General features: G+C 34.1%; 1 long non-coding RNA gene across 1 annotated transcript in view; it reads left to right on the top strand.

Moving 5' to 3' along the window:
• The first annotated feature begins 297 nt into the window (after window positions 1–297).
• Window positions 298–17,646, top strand: part of LOC108974295 — a 90,642-nt gene continuing 73,293 nt past the window's right edge. The window contains exon 1 of the long non-coding RNA XR_001993791.1: window positions 298–466. This is a non-coding gene — a long non-coding RNA (uncharacterized LOC108974295). The remainder of the gene's footprint in view (window positions 467–17,646) is intronic.

Below are 17,646 nucleotides of genomic sequence, written 5' to 3'. Positions count from 1 at the left end.
TTTAAAAATTTCAGACCATAAATTATCCTCCTCAATGTGATTCGTTGTGCTAAATTTGAGTTTTGTGTCTTAATTTACTTAGATCAATGAATGAATAGAACCGAAATGTACCTCGCTATTGTCCACAAATTTTAATTCTGAAAAATTAAAATATGCTGTGACAAATACATTTCCATAGTACTACTTTTTTCTTTTCATAAATATTAAAAATAAATTCAGGTTTTTAGTTCTTTAATATTGCTCACTATTATAACACGATTTCTAATTACTGTGCAATTTTTGTATTTTCAGGAGCTTTATGTTAATAAAACGTCATCTTATCCTAGGTTCACTCTCACAACTCTAATTCCCGGAAATCCATATATTTTATCAATTTTTGCATGGAATTTGAAAGGACGGTCAGATGCCACGGTTTTAAATGTAGACGTGATTAAAACTCTAGATACGAGTTTAAATGCAGGGCAAGGTAATGCGTATCTATATATTTGCAAAACATGCTATTACATATTTTACATCTTTTGCAAAAATACTTAAAGGTTATTCCAACCTTCCAAAAAGAAGAAAGGCTCTAAGGTTCGTTTTTTTTAATTGGTCTATCCAAGGAAGTTCACCATTTCTAACATATTCGATACCATTTAGCATTAAAATGTAAAAAAATCTTTATAAAAATATTAATTATTATCATGGTATTAATATTTTACATATGAAATATGTATTGTAGGGCTTGTTTTGTTAATTATTTACGTAAGTATGTTATTTGGAAATAATTTAAAGAATCTTATTTGAATCATTATTATTATTATTGCATTCAAAGTAATGCCAATTTTACTGTTTAATTGAAYCCAGTTAATTGGTTCCCCCATATTTGGTTATTGAAAGAAATATACTTCAAATTTCCCCCAGTTAATTGCAAACAAACATTTCGTTTAACAATTCATTTGGCATTGCGGAACATACATATTTTAGAGTATTTATGATAAGCGGCTTCACTGCAAAGATTACGACAGATTTACAGTTATTTTTTTAGTTTAAGCTGTGATAATTGTTACAAAACCAAATTGCACTTTGCTGCCATGTTCTGCCATAGTTCTTTTGAGTTGAGAAGAAGAAGCATGTAAATTTTAAACAAAACAGTAAACACTTTTGTTAATTTGTAGTAAATGGAATAATTTTGCCTGGAAATATTTGCATCTTTTTCAAACTTTAAATTTTTTATATTTATAGACACCGCTTACGCGGTTATAGCCGAGTTAACAATAGTGCGACAGTCGTTTCTTCTTTTCGCAATATGGTGCCCGTAATTTTTTAAGCGAAGTTCAACTTTTGGGGCTTTTAAAAATTACTTCGTGAGTTTTTGAGATATCCTAATGAAATTTAAAACATAATTGTATTTTGCATCACTAGAATATATCATTTTTTGGATCGATATAGCCRATTTTTTGTTTGTAAATTTCAATACATTTAAAATCTGTTTAAATATAAAAAACAAAATTTCATGAAAAGACAATTATAATGAATTATGGTAATATAACATTAAATGCACAAAATATAGAAACAATTAAATAAAATAAAATTTTAAACATTAATTAAATCCAACAGCGAGGTTTAGCGAGTTGTATCTTTTCTATCTTCTTCGTTGTAAACTATTTCCAGCAGTTGAATCGCAAATATATTTTCATGATTCTCCAAACGAAAGAGGTAACGTCTACTAAATTCTTCGATTGTTTCCTTTACAGTAGACAACTTTAGACCCAGGTGGAGGATATCATTTCTCTCACAGAAAGGAACCCCCACTATGGTGCCTAGAACTATATTTTGAAAATTTTGAATTTCTTTTAAATTTGAATTCGATGTACTTACTACTCCAGATTTCTATGCAATACGTTCAGCTAAGTAAGCAACTTATTTTTCAGACTGAGGCGGGATGTTGACCTAAGTAGCTGGTATAGCTACGCCAACTTTAATCTTAGCAGAGTTCTTTTTATTTTTACGTGATCTTTTCAAGTGCGCATCTTATCGCAATCACCAAATATTTGATTCAGAGTTGCCCACTGAAATGTCTGATATGTAAAAAATGTAGTCTTGGAGCACCCAACACAAACAGGTTTCAAATCCGACTCAGCATCACGGCATCTATGTTTGATTTATTGTCGTTATAGCGTCGCAAACATGGAGCAAAATTAAGAGAAAATACGGCATATWTTACAGTACTACTACGATAAAGGAAAAAATGCATCTCAAGCCGCCAATAAAATTTTGTGCAGTTTATGGACCCAATGCAGTTTCCGTTTCTACCGCACAACGATGGTTTCAACGTTTTCATTCTGGTGTAGAAGTGGTCGAAGATGCGCCGCGCTCCGGAAGGCCTGTCGTCAAAAATGCGATAAAATCGCTGAATTGGTCGAAAGAGACCGGCATAATAGCAGCCGTAGCATCGGTCAAGAGCTGGGCATGAGTCATCAAACCGTTATAAAATATAAAAAAAATAAATAGATAAAAAATACTTTCTTTTTTTACAATCAATGTTTAGGACAAGAAATGTTATGTTCCAATTTTTTATGAATATAGATACATATGTATAGAATTAGTGTTGGTACTTCCTTATTGAACCACTTGTCAAGAAATACCGACGAGTCTCATATATCATTTCCCATAAAAAGAAAGAGTGTAAAAGAAAATGTCAAAGTAACAGGTAGAGTTAACATGCTTAATGAGATTATAAATAACTCCGAAATAAATGGCGGTGCTGCTACACTACTCCCCACCTAATTCGGAATTGCGGCAGTTTGTAAGACGGTGATAACGATGGTCTCACCGACAAGTTGCAGATAAAAATTTTATCGCACGTTTTTAAAACGGACTTCAAGAATAACTTTTGAATTGTATGCCAAGTCGTTTTGACAGAACGTAGGTCGCGGGTTATATGTTGCAACTGAGTATCAACTTTAGCCTTACTAACTGGTACAGGAGAGCTGATGAAAAATTCGGATGGCAAACGTAACGTCGTCCCAAAAACAAACTCGCCGGCGATGCTCTTCTATCCAGCTGAAGAAGCAGCATTTGACGATCGCGTTTGTTTGTGGATGGTAAGGGACAGTTCGTAAGTGCTTCCCGCTGATACATTGGAGTAAATGTTGAAAAAGTTTATATTCAAATTCTTGGCCAGGTGAAACGTTCGCTCATCATCTTTGATAATGCACATACTGCTTGACGTAATCGTTGTTGATGAACTGTCGGATGCGTTCGGTCGAAATATCACAGTACTCCTTACTTGTGCCAGAAGGAAGACCATACGAAATTAGTTTCAATGAATGCCTTACTTACCCATTGAGATAGGATTGGAGCACTTCGTTCATCGCATTAGCAGTGGCTAAGTCGTAGTTGATTGATTGAAGAGTTGTTTCTGCGGTTATTGCTTCGATCCGATACACCATATCGGCAACAAAATTTTGTTGATCAGATAGGTGACAGATGTTTGTAGTGATTTGAGCAATAAAATATAGTAGTCCCGCTTGACGGTCCGAAGTCTTTTCGAATCGTTGATGAAATGCGAATGTGAGAGGTTTCTCGTCTGTGTAGACGTGGCATTCTCACCCTTTAAGCATAAAACAAAAAAAGATACATATTTATTAGCTATCTGTCGTAAGTGCTGTATCGCTGTTCGGCTCTTGAAAATTTTCGTTGGTTGAAATCAGTAATTGGAGCGAGTTGTTAACTACTTGGTGTAGCGCTGCACCGGCTGCATAATCGGGTTCGTCAATTCACAATAAAAATTGCCCGTTGAGAGTGGAATGTGGCAGAAGCATACATTTAGCCAGGCCTTCCATACAGACTTATTAATGTTTTATATTTTCTTTGGTCCATACGAGAAGTGAGTGATCATTGCACTTCTTACCCGTAGTCATGTCAAATAATGGTACTTGACGTGRAAGAAGATTTTTCAAAAAAGGTCTGTAAAAGTTTACCATGGTCAGAAAGTGCTGCAGATACTCCGTAGAATTTGGAARTTGTGAGTCCGAAAGTTTTTGTGATGTACATACGTTTTGCAAAAATTTTCTTTATGTAAGCAGTATGTGCATTATCAAAGATGATGAGCGAACGTTTCACCTGGCCAAGAATTTGGTGAAAAGTTTTGTGTAGGTCGATTTTTGAAAAGTAGGTTTGCCTGATAATATGTGCGTAAAATCGAGAAGAAACGGAAGTGGGCACCTATCCGGTACTGTGACTGCATTAAAGGCATGGTAATCACCACATAGTCTTCAACAATCATTTGATTTGTCTACCATATGCATAGGGCTTTCACAGTTGCGCAGCTTTTCAGGTGGCATTGTCCTTGGTCGGCTAAAGACCGGTTATCCGGACGTAATGATGCGATGAATGACTGTAGATTCTTTTTGGTACGTCTAGAGGAGATTAAAGAGCTACTTCCGTAAAATTTAACAAAATATCCGAAAGTCTCATACTGATGATAGTTGGAATACTTGGCGTATTTATTGACTTTACCGACCGCATTGTTTTTGACGCTGTGCGGCGATCAAGTAGTCGGTGATGAGAACTGATAGCAGATCGAAAAATGATAAGAAGTCTGCGCTTATAATCACCTGAGAAACTTCGGTAATTATTAACATGCACACGAACTTTCTACATAGATTCAGGTTTAATTTAAGTATTACTTCACCAAACACTTGAATTGATGAACCATTAGCAGCAAACATTCGATGGTTACCGATTTACTTGCTTCAGCCAAAGTTGAATATTTCAGTATAGTGGATACCTCTTCGTCGGAGTCGATAAGGAAACTATTTTTTGCAATTTAACAGATTCCCTAATGAAATCAACGATTTTAACTTCTCGACGTTGAGAACATTTGTAGAAAAGATTGCCGCTTGAGCAAGTGTGAGTAAACGAGTTATATTACATATAAGTCACATACATAAGAGACTGATGATATAAAATAAGAAAAATTAATACTGAAAAAGTAATAATTCACGGGTTCATCTTGTAGAGCGTTAGCATCCTTATTCAAACAGTTGTAATAAAAAAAAAACAAGTTTCTTACTTTATTTGACATAAGAGAAAAGATAATTAACTTCGAAATGAGAGGCCGTGCTGCCACATATAGTATATACAAACATATACTGTGATCAAATTGAAAGGTTAATTTTTCCATTTCATCTCCTTCACAGTAATCCATTCCCATTGCAATACACTCGGAGTGGTYTTGTGAATTTGCTGAATAGCTAGAAGTTACACGAAGGTAAATCAGGCGAAAGCAGTGGTTGCGGCACGATATTAGTTGAAAATGTGGTGAAATGATCATAAATAACCTTATGTAGCAGATACTGCATTATCGCACTTCTTTGTTCAATAAATTCCGACATAGTAAAATCGAAAAATTCCCTTTTAGAGCTTCACAAAACGACGCGTATCTCAAATACTAATGAATATTTTGACGTGAAATTTAGCACAGATGTCACTAAGAGTACTACCAACTTACAGAAAAAAACTTACCGATTCGAAAAAAATGCGAAGTATAAATTAAAAACTCACCTTTCGGTTTGATAGCAGTGGTATATAAAGTTAATCATTCAACAAAGACGTTGCTTTCAATTTTTCGCGTTTGGAATCAAATTTCTTGTGCTGAAACGTTCAGAATGTTTTAAAAGGTTTTCGGAGTAAAAATTACATAATAACTCACATTTCAGTTTGATAACAGTAGTTGTTCAAATATCATTGAACATGCTTACTTATCAACAAAACCGGAATCCTACTAAATATATTTATCTATTTATATATTAATATATATACATACATACATATATACATAATGCCTTTACATGCAATGCACATCTAATAATAATAAAATAAAAATGCATGGGGACACAAGTCATAAGTTTACAGATGAGATAACATTAAACACACACACACATGTATTAAATTGTACACTTGAAAACAACTCCATATCAAGCTTCTACTTCTTGATTTTCGTAGTGACCGCTTACGCAAAGAAAATACCAAATAAAGCCGTTTTAGTAGATACTAAACGCAGGAAGAAAATTCCTGAACACTTTTACAAGAAAGCCATCAGGTAAAACAAAATTTGAAGAAGTTGAAGCTAAACATCAAGATTTAGATCAAAAAACTTCCATATACATGAGGAATATTTAAAATCTCAGAAGAAAAATGGAAGATCTAAGTATGGAATTAATGATTGTTTAATTTGATAATAATACTAACCACACATGCACACAATATTACTATTTAAAAGAAGAAGTCCGAATCTTGTTTAGTTATAATAGTACAATTTATTTAATTTGATGTGTGTTGCGTAAAAGTAATATTTATATAAAATGTATGCCGATGTTAAAAAGGGAAATTAGTACCAAAAAAATTTATCGCGCAAGCTCGTCGTATCACGTCAGTGTCGACTTGACCTTAGCGCGGGATATATACTTCGGGGCGAAAGGTACTTTGCGAATAGTGTCGAATGGTGTCGTCGCGGCGCACTGTGTGAGAGGAAGTGATGGGCGAACTATATGGGACGAATTGTGTAAACGAATTGTAAATCCCATCCCGATGTCCATCCTTTTTGTTGAGTGGGTGCAGGTGTGGTGATTTGGGTTGCGTATCAGCTGTGGTAAATTAAGCTGTCTTATTAGGGTGCGCCAGTTTTCCCGGGTAGAGTGGGTAGATGCTTAACTCATTTATACATTCTGCTGTTGCATATATTTCAGCGTACTGCTGGTATAGTTGCCGGGGGTGCATAATACATGCTGTAAACCCTAGAAATGCCTTTGGTTTTAAAGATTATATTTGGTATTTACATACATATGTTTGGTTTCAGGTGCGTACAATAAGAAAGTGTATTTTACGGATTTATGAGTTTTTAACTGCTTTTCATAGTTATTATATTTGCGGTTGTTTCTTGATAGGTTAAGATTTGTGTTCTTCTTTCAAATTTCTTTACCGTCGGCTTGTTAAACTATTTTTTTATTATTTGCCTTTTCTGCGGCTTTTCGGCTTATAAGGGATAGTAACTCCACGCCTGGCTCAGATGTGGTCAGAACGGGTACTCCTTAGCCCTAGATTTAGGACTATGATTTAGAGGGATCTTGCGAGAGAATGGCCGTGAATGGAGAACGGATTTGATTCTTGTTGATACTGTACACAATTGTTCAAAGTAAATTTGAAGCTTTGTACAGCTGATTCTCATAACCCACACATATGAGGAGCGGTTGAATAGTTGCGATAACAGCGACCATAGCTTGGTAAGAGTAGGTGCGTCAATATATCGCTTTGCGAGTATACTGTTCCCATAACTTCCTTTTTGATTTATTTATATTTGAAACTTTAAGAAAAGTATCGGGTTTCCGACTTTTTGATATAACTGTGTTATATTTTAATTTGGCGTTTAGTAGCCCGCCACCGCTCTAGGATTTGTTCAGAATTGGTTCTTTATTTTCATAATTGGCGAAAGCCATCCTGCGGGGCCGAGAAGTTGTATTTATTTGAGTTTTTAAGATTGTTAGACCGAAATCTTACTTTGTTCTTTCTAAAAATATGTGAAGTATTGGAAAATTGTGGCTCTAGTGGTAATACGTACCGGCCATTATTTGATCGAGCAGTTGTAGCTTTAGAGAAGTCTTCACAATACTGATCTTCTAGAGTTTGAAATTTCCTCAATTGTGAATTAAGGTAATTATTTGTGTTGTGTTGCTTTGTATTTCACTGTGCAACGTTTGAGCTATGCGTGCCTTTGAGCAACATATTGTCACTTGGCAATTTTTAGAATTTTGGTTTTCGGGATTTGTGTTTGCAATTAATCCCGTGGTTCTTTTTGTATATGCGCTCCTTTGAGGTAATATGCGCTATGTCCTGTATGAAGCATTGTATGATGTCTTTTGTGACAATATAAGCAATTAAATTTGCTTTTACAATTATTAAGATTGTGTGAGTGGGACAAGCAGTTTGTTCAGAGTCTTTTTGATCTGACAAAGTTGTTCCTTTCATTTATGTTTAATTTTTTAAACTTCTCGCACGTTTTAAGCTTATGCCCTCTTGTGCATAGTTCGCATGACGTATGTTTTCTTTATTCGGATGTGAACGATTGTGCTTTGTTAGAAATTCTGTTTAAATTGGTTTTGTTAATAACTTGGGGTCTATTTAAGCTTCCACTTTGGTCGTGTTTGTGCTTAGTTTTGATTATTTTTTCTTCTAACCTTTCCGCAATTTCATATTGGGTGGTGAGAAAATCTTTTATTTGTTGCCACGTTGGGCACTTTTTTTGTGATGGGAGCGATTGCTCCCATAGAACTAACGAGTTTTCTGGTAATGCTGCGGTGCATATGTTTACCAGAATAGCGTCCCAGCTGTCTGTGGGGATATTCAGTGTCGATAGAACCGACAAACAATTAGAAACAGTAGATTCTAGTTTGATGAATTGTACACATGTTTCTTTCTTAATTTTTGGCAAATTCATTAGTGTCGTTACTTGCTTACCGACCAATATTCTTTTGTTTTCATATCTAGCCTTTAGGGTTTCCCAAGCTTAATTGAAATTATCGTCATTTAATGCGAACTGTTTTACTATGACGCCTGCTTGACCTTTTCTTTTGTATCGGAGGTATACAATTTTTGCGCTTGTGATAATTAAGGATGGTTTATGTACACGGCCGAGAACATGTCCCGGAAGGACGGCCATTCTTCATAACCTCCGTAAAAGGTTTCTGTGTCACATACGGGCACCTCGAGTTGGATGTCTGAACTTGCCTTTTGACTGTCTATTTGTGGCAGCTCTACTCTACTGTGGGGAGTAGGTGTAATTGCTTTTATTAGCTTTAGTTGATCGGAGATCATATCTTTTGTTTCTTCATATTGGTCTAAGCAGTTTTCATATATTGCGTAAGCCGATTGTTTCAAATTTTGTGGTAGGTCTGAATCGTCAGATTCTACTATGGCGTCATGAGCCGTTTGGAGTTTTATCCAAAAATTGTCCAAATTTATAATTTTGATTTCTAGTAACGTATTTTGATTTTTTCCGTTATTAACCATTTTGTTTGTAATATCTGTATATATAATTAAAATTTGTTTTATCTCAGTGCGACTGATTTGAATAAGCAATATAGTATGATTTTAAACCGAATACAATTTTATGTAAATAGTTTATTATTTCGGATTATCTTGCTGAAAATATTGGCTTTATTAATAGCGTTTTGTATTACTTGCGACAGAATAGTTTGTTTTATTATCTTACCCCTATGATAATTTGTAATTTCTTAACTTAATTGTTAAGAAACGCACCTTTAATTAATTTATATTTATTATGTCCGAATGTTTTGTATTTAGGTACACCCTAATACGTGGACTTCTATCTACATGCGTATATAGGTACTTATGTTTTGTGCAATTGAGAGCTCGTTGGAGAGATCATGTGCTTTTTACCTAAGCGAATTGTTAGCATTAAGTTTATGTTCTTAAGCAATTGAGAGCTCGTTAGGAGATCAATTTGCTTTTTGTAAGCTTGCTTGTTTATGCACTGTGAAGAGAGCGCGAAAACGGAATTGGAAAAAAGGGTGCACACCTTTATATGTAAATATGCACTTTATAAATATGTTTCGCAATATGTAAGCGTAATATGTATAATATATGGAACATCCACTAAGTAAATATGCTTATTGTATGAATGTTTGTATTTTTGCCTTTCTGGTTTTGGTTTTTATCTTATAATTGTAATTAATGTTTGTGCCTTTCCTTACATAATTTATGCAATCCTGCTTATTGTCTTTGGTAAACATAAGGGGTATTGCCGAACAAATTTGATTTTTTTTTTTGGGTAATTTAGTGTGTTTTGAGTACACAAAGGTAAACTTTTATGTTTTATATATGTATATTTAGATATATATGTACATATATTTTTTATAAATGTATATTTTGATATATAAATAAGTATATTACTCTAAGCTTTTGCCGTGCTTGGAAAAATTTTATTAGCTTTAGGCATATGTGAAATGAATAAAGGACATAATAGCTCACTGTGTTTGCCAAAAAGTGTTTTTTGGGATAATGTAATGGCTGTAAATATGTTTGTGCATTTGGTAAAATGCCTTTTCTCCTCCCGAATCGTTTCCAGTTGGTTTGTCTGTTCGCCTTGTTCCAATCTCTGTTGTCCACCTACTTGTGCTGTTGGGTTGTTTGTATGTTTGTATGTATATTTGTTTTAATGTTCGCGCCCGTTTGTTTCGTTTTGTGTTTGTTTTATGGTTTATGTGTTTTTGTTTTTCGCGCCCGATTTATATTTCAAGTATTTTATTGGGGTGGGTTTTTGTTTGTTTAAACCTTTTAAATTGTTTCTTAGGTATGTATTGTCACTGCATTTTTTAAATTTTTGGCGGTTCACTGCACTTTTTCCTGTTTTTGTTTTGTGGTTTTTTTGTTTGTTGGAATTGTTTTACTGTGGGATTTTCGATGTAATTCGTTTTTTTTTTGTGTTTGTTACTTTACCCACCGTGAATCTTTATACTATATATTAAGTTTATGTTAGTGTCACCACACTTTTTTTATTTATTTTTTGCTTTTTTGTTATGTTCCACTGAACTTTTTTGTTCATTTGTTGATATGTTACATCTATATGTTTGTACATATATTATTAATTATTAGTTTTCACCTTGCTATTGGTTTTTCACAATTTTTGACTACAAATCTATAGTGGCTTTCTTTAAGGTTCGAAGGACCATGTTTAATTTGATAATAATACTAACCATTCGTGCACACAATATAACTATTTAAAAGAAAAAGTCCGAATCTTGATTAGTTATARTAGTACAATTTATTTAATTTGATGTGTATTGTGTAAAAGTAATATTTATATAAAAAGTATGCCGATGTTAAAAAKGGAAATTAGTACCCAAAATATTTATCGCGCAAGCTCGTCGTATCACGTCAGTGTGGACTTGACCTTAGCGCGCAGGATATATACTTCGGGGCGAAAGGTACTTTGCGAATAGTGTCGAATGGTGTCGTCGCGGCGCACTGTGTGAGACGAAGTGATGGGCGAACTATATTTGACGAATTGTGTAAACGAATTGTAAATCCCGTCCCGATGTCCATCCTTTTTGTTGAGTGGGTGCAGGTGTGGTGAGTTGCGTTGGTGTGGTGATTTGGGTTGCGTATCAGCTGTGGTAAATTAAGCTATCTTATTAGGGTGCGCCAGGTTTCCCGGGTAGAGTGGGTAGATGCTTAACTCATTTAAGGAATGATCAACAACGATCATTTAAAGTGCTTAGACTTTTTATTCGTAGATATTCAAAAACTAAAAGGCAAATTAGATTTCAATGAAGAAATTGAAATCTTTTTCGAAGAAATTGGTGACGCATACTACGCCCTAACTTTGATTAAGAAAAATAATAAAAAAAAAAATTGCAACATTTTATGGCGATATTAAGGAATGGGCAAATTTTTACAATGTGTTTCAAGTTATGGTACATGACAACAAGCAGATGCCGAACACAGGAAAAATGCGTCGTCAATGCTTAAAAGGCTAAGCTTCATCTACAAATTTCAACAAAAAATTATGACGCTGTATGGAGTCTACTTAAGAAAAAGTATGACAATCAGCGAATTCTGTTCATCATACCCAAATTATCTACAACTGCGACGAAACTAACTAATGCAATGCAAAAGTTTGAAGACGAAAAACTAATAACAGTTCGATTACTCCCTCTATCTTCTGTTGAGGAAAAAAAACAGAAATAATAGAGGAAGATAAAAAGGAAAATTTAAGAAGAATTCTTTGAAGAATTACATAAACCTTCAATAACTGAAGAAAAMCCAACTGAATTAGTGGTAGTTAGCTCTTCAGACAGGCTCACATTTTGAAGAAATGTGGGAAAGTGCAGTCCAGGATAACTCGATTGAAAATGGGGACGAAGCTAAAGAAGTTGACCACATTTTGGAAGATGATGCTGAAGCGTAAGAGAAGGAAGAGCAAATTCAAGATTGACGTCAGAAAGCGTAATCTTACCAAAAAGGAAGAYATAATAAGCTCTTCTAAAGGCATCAATACACAAATAGCCAAAATATATCCGACCGTGTCCATGGCATTGAAGTTAAAAACACATGATGAAAATAATGATAATTCAACACTGGACTCTGATCTACTTGACGAAGAGCTATATAAAGATATGAAAATTAAAGTCGTTGACGATGGAGCCAAAGCCAAGACGAAGAAAAGGATGGGATGTCCACCGACAAAACAAGTACAATAATCACCGATGGACGGAATCAGTGCAGAAGAGTGTACAAAGATAGAAAAAAAGRAGCGCAAAATCAAAGGTATACCGTCGTGTGATGTAAAAGAAGAAAAGCGGACAGGACTCGAATATTAACAAATAGTTACGAACAAGCTATCATTGATACAACACRGGAAGGCGCATAGTCATCGTGAACGTCACTTAGTTCACGACCATGACAGGATCGCAAGCTATTGTCACCTTTCTAGCAGTCACATTTGGAGTCCGGCAGAATGTTCAAAATTTAACATGTCATTATATTAAATAAGAAAGATAAGAAATATCGTATACATACATATCCATACACAGTCCACTAATTTTAAATAATCATTTCTTTCCCTCGGCAATATGTTCAAATATCATTGAACATGCTTACTTATCAACAAACCCGAAATTATACTAAATATAAATATCTATTTATATTAATATACATACATACATATATACATAATGCATTTACATGTTGTGGAATCTGATAGTTGTCGGTATCAGAATTGAAACCGATCAAAAAAGTAGTAGGTGTCATGAATTCGGGTATTATTGGTTTGATAATCGAAACAGAATTTGTATCGGTTTTGGGTGTCACGGAAACCAATTTTATCGGTTATGCTATAAGAAACAAAGCAAGAAGATAGTCGCTCACAGATTTTAAATCTAAGTTAAGAAATCAAGTTATTTTATTATTTCTAATAAATTTATCTTTATTTTTATAGAGGAAAACATAAGTATAAAACATGAAATGTTTTACTTACTGAGTTACTGCGGATATTTGAGAGGGGAGCCTTTTTTAGAGGCTTAAGAAAAAGAAATTTCTATTATTTATAGTTATATATTTAAACAACATCCGCAAAGTTTTTGATACGAAATCTTTTAAATTTGCCTTTGAAAAGCAATTACCAGATGCTTATCGCATGTGCATATGCCAGACGGCGAGCAGGATGCAGGTCGCGAATTCTATCGGAAATAAAAAATTTAAAGAGATGCATATTTTTTAAWAATTTATGTTCAAGTTATTAAAGCGATATAAAATTCCATCAAATTTAATGACCGTTCCAGGGTTTGTTAGTGCATCGTTCGCTTCATATGTTATTGAAAGTATTTTCTACTTCCCTTTACGTATAAGCTGAAAACATTATGGGCTGCTTCTCTTCAACTAACCTACGAATTCATCCTACCAGCAAATTCAGGTAAGGATTTAATAGTTTCTAATGATCATACTACAATATATCGTCATCTAAGTCGAAATTTCTCTACTTCCTTCCGTAAAGCAGTATTACGATCTGAGATAAGACGAGTTTTTTAATCTACCGTCAATCCGTCACCGTTAGCCATAATGTCTTGTTTTTTTTATAATCGGTTTATTGTTCAATAAAGTGGTTACTTTTTTCACCACAACTGTAATAGTTCGAGATATACTTTTTTATTTTTATTTGTGATTTCTTCCTTGGGAGATGAATCTCCCCTATTCTGGAGTGACTGGAGGTCAGAGTCGCAGAATTGATCTTGAATTATATTTTTTTTATATTTTTTTTTTTTTATAAAAGTTTACATAAGTTTACATAACAATAAAATATTTACATAAGATAACGCAGCGCTAGCGTCGGAGGCTTTCGGCTGGATTGAATTATATATTTTTTTTATTTCATTTATTGGTTATACGAGCCTTAATTTAGGTATTATCATTTGGATTTTTGTACTCTCGCAACCAATTATAACAGACCATTATAGTTTTGTTCAACTAACGGTTGTACGTATCACCTAAAACTAATCGAGATAGATATAGGGTTATATATACATACATATATAAACGATCATGATGACGAGAAAAGTTGAAATCCGGTTGACTGTATGTCTGTCCGTCCGTGCAAGCTGTAACTTGAGTAAAAATTAAGCTATTTCGATAAAACTTTATCTATGGGTTCCTTAGTACAAAAAAAAATGCGAGTTCGTAGATGGGCGTAATCGGAACACTGCCATTCCCACAAATTGAAATTAACCGAAAACATATAAAGTTCCATAATTAAGCACTAAATTAAGATATAAACAGTCACCGACTAGCAGTCAATGCGATCGGTCACGCTTGTTAAACAGTCCATAAGTTGTCCATATAGTGCTTTGTAAACACACGTGCTTGACTAAACTTTTGATGTGAAATGGTCCCCGGGCCCCAATATCTCGGTGACAATAGATTTGCACTGCTTTCCCGTTGCCCATTCTTTTTCTTGAGTGAGTTGTGCTGTAGTGTCATCCGCTGTGGTGATTTGCGCTGTTGGATTAGGATGCGCAAGTTTTACCGGGTATAGGGGGTGCATGTTTAACTCATTTAAACATCTTGGGCCGCCATGGCGAATATTTTGCCTAGCTTTATATATATAATATGACACATGTAATTCGGCTTACTGTTGGTGGAGTAACCGAGGCCGCAGAATATTAGCTGTAAGAAGCGATTGTGGTTTTAATAGCCAATTGTATTTTGTGTAAATATTGGTGGTTGAGGTAATAATTCATTTTGCGTGCTTTTATTATTATACCAAAAAAGTGGTTTGCTTTTACTAATTTTATTAGCTGTTATTTACAGATTATTACTATGTATCCTTTTGACATAGTGGTAGTTTATTATATGCATTTTCTGTATTATCGACAATGTTTGGACTTTATTTATTCTTGGCTTATGAAGGATAGTAACTCCACGCCTGGCAATATATGGCCAGAATGGGTACCCCTTAGCCCATTATCGCATTGGGAGTGTTGTGATCCCTTAATTTCCTTTTTGATTTTTTTTTTTTATATTTGAAAACGTATGTCTCTATGGAGCAATATTGTATAAAATGTGTAGATTTTTCGACTTTTGGTGATAATTTTGTTATATGTTATGTTTAAGTAAATATGCACTTATTTGGCATTTAGTAGCGCGCAACATAACTTCAGATTTTTTAATCAGGAGTTTGAATCATTTTTGGTGAAAGCCATCCTGCGGGGCCGAAAAGTTGTATGTGGAGGGACTGTCCTAGGAAACTCTGATTTTGTGTTTTATACCAATTTGTGGAGTATTGGAAAATGGTGGCTTGAGGGGTAGACGTACGACGTCCCGGCCATTATTGGATCGAGYAGTTGTGGCTTTAGAGAAGTCCTTACAATACTGATCTTTTTTATTTAATATTGGGGAAAGTTTCACTATGTCTTGAAATTTCCTTAATTGTGAATTAAGGTTTTAATTTGGTTTTTTCTCAAATTGAGTTGTCATGGTGGTAATTGGTTTTTTAATTAGTCCACTTTGTGTTTCACTGTGCAGCGTTTGAGCTTCTTGTGCCCTTGAGCAACATGTTGTTTTTTGGTAATTTTTAAAGTTTTGGATTTCGGGATTTGCTTTTGCAATTAAACCCGTGGTTCTTTTTGTATAAGAGCTTCTTTGGGATGAAGTGGGATATGTGCTGTAATGAAGCATTGAATGGTGTCTTTTGTGACAATGGAAGCAATTAAATTTGCTTTTGCAGTTTTTATATGTATGCGCACGTGACAGACAATTTGTGCAAAGTCTTTTTGACCTGACAAAATTATTTCGTTCGCTAACTGTTAAGTTTTTAAACCTCTCGCAAGATGTAAGTTTATGCTCTCTTTTGCATAGTTCGCATGAAGTTTCTTTTYCTTTGTTCTGATGTGAACTTTTGTGTTATGTGAAAGCTTTTGTTTAAATTTTTGTTGCTTCTAGCTTGGGGTCTATTTAAGCTTCCATTTTGGTTTAAACACAACCTCTTAGTTTTGATTATTTTTTCTTCTAACCTTTCCACAATTTCATATTGGGTGGTGAGAAAATCTTTCATTTGTTACCATGTTGGGCACTTTTTTCGTGATGAGAGCGATTGCTCCCATAGAAGTAGCGATTTTTCTGGTAATGCGGCGGTGCATATATTTACCAGAATTGGGTCCCAGCTGGCTGTGGGGATATTTTGTGTCGACAGAATCGACAAACAATTAGAAACAGTGGATTGTAGTCTTACAAATTCTTCACTTGTTTCTTTCTTGATTTTACGTAAGTTTAATAATGTCGTTACTTGCTTATCGACCAGTATTATTTTGTTTTCATATCTAGCCTTTAGGGTTTCCCAAGCTTAATTGAAATTATCGTCATTTAATGCGAACTGTTTTACTATGACGCCTGCTTGACCTNTTCAATATAGAGATTCACAAAGCTCCACCCTATAAAAGCTGTTCGAACGGTCAAGTTGRGAGATTTCACCTTACTCTTACCGAAATAATACGTTGCCTCAAATCAGAAAATACACATGAATCATTTGAGGAACTCCTAGACAAATCAATTTTTGAATACAAGAACTCAATCCATTCAACAACCGGTAAAAAACCTCTCGACCTTTTTTTTGGCCACAGAAAAATAATCGATCCCAAACAAATAGAAATAAATAGGCAAGAAAACGTTAAGAAGCTACGAGAAAAACAAGAGGCCGATTTAAACTATCATAATAAAAACAAAACGCCCATRAAGAATTACGACATAGGTGACACAATTTATGTAAATATAAATAAAAGGCTAGGAAATAAGCTAACTCCACGATATAAAGAGGAAATAGTCGCTAAAAACTTTAACAGTACTGTCCTTACAAAATCATGTAAAACTGTTCATAAAAATTTAATTAAAAACTGCTTTAAATAAAAAGTTTAAATTATAACCTATTAAAAAATAACAAAAATAATATGCATCAGAACTAGAAAAAAACGTTGAAGTAAATAGAATATAATCTTACTATCAAAAATAAAACTAAAAAGCAAAACTAAAAATATTCAAAATCGAAATTGTAAAAAGAAAAAATACTACTTATGTTATTAACTGAGCCAAGGCCAATATTATAACTCCACATAAAATTAAAAAAAATTACGGGACACTAAGAGTAAGAATCACTTGTAAGAATGAAAATGAATTGTAAACTTTTTTCAAACATTTAAATATGAATGTGAAATATGAAGAATTAAAATGAATTGTAAACTTTTCTCTAATATTTAAATATTTTAAGCAATAAATAATGTAAAATATGTACATAGTTAAGGAATACACCACTTAATTGCGCAAAGGCGAATAAACAGCACAGCATAACTAAGATTAAGGACACAGATTAAGGAATCTAACCAATCGTTAATGAATTTGATACCAGTGCCAAAGATGCCACTACATACGAGCATGTCGCTCAACGAAACATTTGATAAATAAAAGCTTACGAAACGAAAGAGGACTCTCGAACWCAGTCTCCAAGTCGTTGAAGTCTCCAAGTTCTCCAAATAAAACTTTACAATCACTTGGCTGTCGAACGCGGACGTTCGAAATTAAGAAGGGAGGAGTTAACAAAAT

Source organism: Bactrocera latifrons, unplaced genomic scaffold, assembly GCF_001853355.1.
Source record: "Bactrocera latifrons isolate USDA-ARS-PBARC rearing strain unplaced genomic scaffold, ASM185335v1 scaffold_545, whole genome shotgun sequence".
Classification (NCBI taxonomy): Eukaryota; Metazoa; Arthropoda; class Insecta; order Diptera; family Tephritidae; genus Bactrocera; species Bactrocera latifrons.
The sequence above is the reverse complement of the archived record's forward strand: the minus strand, read 5'-3'. Positions and strand labels throughout refer to the sequence as shown.